The sequence below is a fragment of the Syngnathus floridae genome, unplaced genomic scaffold (assembly GCF_059516105.1).
Source record: "Syngnathus floridae isolate MCC-2025c unplaced genomic scaffold, RoL_Sflo_1.0 HiC_scaffold_65, whole genome shotgun sequence".
NCBI lineage: Eukaryota > Metazoa > Chordata > Actinopteri > Syngnathiformes > Syngnathidae > Syngnathus > Syngnathus floridae.
This window is the reverse complement of record NW_028284094.1, coordinates 173,122-177,329: the sequence shown is the minus strand read 5'-3', so window position 1 is coordinate 177,329 and position 4,208 is coordinate 173,122. Positions and strand designations below refer to the sequence as shown.

At 41.3% G+C, this 4,208-nt stretch overlaps 1 long non-coding RNA gene across 1 annotated transcript; it reads right to left on the bottom strand.

Annotated features, from left to right (window-relative positions):
• Nucleotides 1-1,713: 1,713 nt before the first annotated feature.
• On the bottom strand, nt 1,714-3,985 carry LOC148378104 (uncharacterized). The gene is made up of 3 exons (XR_015856180.1): nt 3,820-3,985; nt 3,619-3,696; nt 1,714-1,802 (listed from the first exon to the last, which is right to left on the bottom strand). It is a non-coding gene; the product is annotated as an uncharacterized LOC148378104 (long non-coding RNA).
• Nucleotides 3,986-4,208: the final 223 nt, after the last annotated feature.

Below are 4,208 nucleotides of genomic sequence, written 5' to 3'. Positions count from 1 at the left end.
AGCGTAATGTTGTTCAGTGCGGCATGGTGTTGTTCAGTGCGGAATGCTGTTGTTCAGTGCGGCATGGTGTTGTTCAGTGCGGGATGGTGTTTTTCAGTGCGGCATGGTGTTGTTCCGTGCGGCATGGTGTTGTTCAGTGCGGGATGGTGTTGTTCATTGCGGCATGGTGTTGTTCAGTGCGGCATGGTGTTGTTCAGTGCGCCATAATGTTGTTCAGTGCGGCATGGTGTTGTTCAGTGCGGCATGGTGTTGTTCACTGCGGCATAATGTTGTTCAGTGCGGCATAATGTTGTTCAGTGCAGCATAATGTTGTTCAGTGCGGCATAATGTTGTTCAGTGCGGCATAATGTTGTTCAGTGCGGGATGGTGTTGTTCATTGCGGCATGGTGTTGTTCAGTGCGGCATGGTGTTGTTCAGTGCGGCATGGTGTTGTTCAGTGCGGGATGGTGTTGTTCAGTGCAGGATGGTGTTGTTCAGTGCGGCATGGTGTTGTTCAATGCGGCATGGTGTTGTTCAGTGCGGGATGGTGTTGTTCAGTGCGGCATGGTGTTGTTCAGTGCGGCATAATGTTGTTCAGTGCGGCATGGTGTTGTTCAGTGCGGCATGGTGTTGTTCAGTGCGGCATAATGTTGTTCAGTGCGGCATGGTGTTGTTCAGTGCGGAATGGTGTTGTTCAGTGCGGCATGGTGTTGTTCAGTGCGGGATGGTGTTGTTCAGTGCGGCATGGTGTTGTTCAGTGCGGCATAATGTTGTTCAGTGCGGCATGGTGTTGTTCAGTGCGGCATGGTGTTGTTCAGTGCGGCATGGTGTTGTTCAGTGCGGGATGGTGTTGTTCAGTGCGGGATGGTGTTGTTCAGTGCGGCATGGTGTTCAATGCGGAATGGTGTTGTTCAGTGCAGGATGGTGTTGTTCAGTGCGGCATGGTGTTGTTCAGTGCGGCATAATGTTGTTCAGTGCGGCATGGTGTTGTTCAGTGCGGCATGGTGTTGTTCAGTGCGGCATAATGTTTTTCAGTGCGGCATGGTGTTGTTCAGTGCGGCATGGTGTTGTTCAGTGCGGCATAATGTTCAGTGTGGCATAATGTTGTTCAGTGCGGCATGGTGTTGTTCAGTGCGGGATGGTGTTGTTCAGTGCAGGATGGTGTTGTTCAGTGCGGCATGGTGTTGTTCAGTGCGGGATGGTGTCTTTCAGTGCGGCATGGTGTCGTTCAGTGCGGCATGGTGTCGTTCAGTGCGGCATGGTGTCTTTCAGTGCGTCATGGTGTCGTTCAGTGCGGCATGGTGTTGTTCAGTGCGGCATGGTGTTGTTCAGTGCGGCATGGTGTTGTTCAGTGCGGGATGGTGTTGTTCAGTGTGGCATGGTGTTCAGTGCGGCATGGTGTTGTTCAGTGCAGTATCGTGTTGTTTAGTGCGGTATCGTGTTGTTCAGTGCGGTATCGTGTTGTTCAGTGCAGTATCGTTGTGTTGTTCGTATTGTGTTGTGTTGTTCGTAATGTGTTGTGTTGTTCGTATTGTGTTGTGTTGTTCGTATTGTGTTGTGTTGTTCGTATTGTGTTGTGTTGTTCATATTGTGTTGTTCATATTGTGTTGAGTTGTTCGTATTGTGTTGTGTTGTTCGTATTGTGTTGCCTTTAACACTTAGCCTCTAACACTTAGCCTCTAACACTTAGCCTCTAGCACCTAGAAGGTAAATAAATAGGAAGGAAGGACTCACCGGTGACGTCTTCGCCCACGTCCAAGCGTTGTACTTTGTATTTTCATCCTTCTGACAGTGGAAAACATAGCCAACAAACACCGTGGAACCTAAACGAATGAAAGAAAACTATCATTTGGCCACAACAGACATTCACAGATACAACACAATGTGACGTGCGGGGTTGAGGTTAAAGGTTGAGTGAAGGGCCCTCGTTTTAAACTACTTTTTTGAAAAGGATTGGGAACAAGTAAGACGTATTTAATTTATTTAATGGGAAGTAGTAAGAGCTATTGAATTTAATCTATGTATTATATTCTATTGTATTGTATTCTGTTGTATTCTTTTGGATTGTATTCACACTAACCCCACTAAAACTTCAGCCCACAAAAACTCGCCTCTGGCGCCTAGCCTCTGGCTTTTAGCCTCTAACACTTAGCCTTTAACACTTAGCCTAGAAGGTGAATAAATAGGGTTAAAGGTTGAGTGAAGGGACCTCGTTTTAAACTACTTTTTTGAAAAGGAGTGGGAACAAGTAACACGTATTTAATTTATTTAATGGGAACTAGTAAGACTTATTAAATTTATTTAATCTACTTTTCTTCCCAGGCAAAATTTGATGTGCTGCAATTCCAAATTTCCAAAGTGAATGAAGGAATGAAGTCCTTTAAATTATGATTTTGTATAAATACTAGGCATTAACACAAAATTGACGGCACAAAATGGGCAGACTTTACTTGTTTGAAAAGGACTGGTTACAAGACAGACTTTTTTAATTTATTTAATGGGAAGAAGACTTATTTAGTTTAATTGATCTATTTTTGTTCCCTGGCAAAATTCGATTTGCTGCAATTCCAAATTTCCAAAGTGAATGAAGGAAAGAAGTCGTTTAAATTATGATTTTGTTTAAATACTAGGCATAGACACAAAATCTACGGCACAAAATGGGCAGACTTTACTTGTTTGAAGAGGACTGGTTACAAGACAGACTTTTCTGATTTATTTAATGGGAAGAGGACTTATTTAGTTTATTTAATCTATTTTTGTTCCCTGGCAAAATTGGATTTGCTGAAATTGTATTTTACCAAATCTTGACCTGAGACCTGATAGGAAGTATTAAACGCTTAGTTAAATCAATACAAGTTGGTAATAAGAGCGAGTAATGTTGGTTGAACCGATGAATGAAGGTTGAAAGCAATTTAAATTATGACTTTGTATAAATACTAGATATTAACAGAACATCTACTGCGCAAAATGGGCAGAGTTTACTTGTTTGAGAAGGAGTGGCTTATTCAAAACTAAGATTTATTTAATCTGTTTGTTCCCAGGCAAAATTGGATGTGATGCAATTCCAAATTTCACCACATGATGGTGCCCAATTTTGACTTCATAGGACATATTAAACACTTAGCTTGTTATTATGTTCAAGGTAATCAGATTTGTTTATTATTCTAATGGCCTCTTCAAAACTATTCTGGATTACTACTTTGGATCTATTCTACATTACTTGGCAACAACATACTCTGTAACAGATTAGGCAGTATAATCATATATGTTAACTTGAGAGTGCCCACACTCAATCTACTTATCGTGATGTGTTAAATCAATTACTGTTAGACATTATTTGTCTGATAATCTACCAAATCTTTGAATTGAAGAATTTGTGATTTAATTAATAGCTTGTTGTTATGTTAAGGGTAATCATACTTGTATATAATTCTAATGGCCTTCTTTTGAAAACTATTCTGAATTACAACTTTGGATCTTATATTACTTTGCAACAATCTACTCTGTGACAGATTAGGCAGTATAATCACATATGTTAACTTCAGTGCCCACACTGTATTTATTTATGGTTATTTGTTAAATCAAGTACTGTTAGACATGAAATAGGAAGTGTTTAACATAAATGTTATGGCTACTCACCATTGTAGCTCGCTCCTGGTCAATGATACGGGCCTCTTCTTGCAGTGGAAAACTTGCAGCCAACAAACACCGTGGAACCTAAAGGAATGAAATTAAACATTAACATTTCGCCTCGACCAATTTTCACACGTACAACGCAACGCGGCTACACTTCTGCTATTACAAACGTAAATCTCCTTAAACACAATGAGTGTTACTTACCGTGTACGCTCTAGACGGTCCAGTTGCAAGCAGAAAATAAAGATATTTCTGTTGATAATCGTCGCTGCTCAGCGGCTCACGGCCATCGCGCCAACAGATTTGAATTTTGGCGGAGGTTCGGGCAATTACGTCATATCCGCGGCACATGACTGCGACGTAATACCCGCTTATCTGAAACGGCAGTTAAAAGTAGAGTTACATCAAGTTTTCTTGGAACCTAAACGAATGAAAGAAAACTATCATTTGGCCACAACCAAGATTCACAGATACAACACAACGTGCGGGGTTGAGGTTAAAGATTGAGTGAAGGGCCCTCGTTTTAAACTACTGTTTTGAAAAGGAGTGGAAACAAGTAAGACGTATTTAATTTATTTAATGGGAAGTAGTAA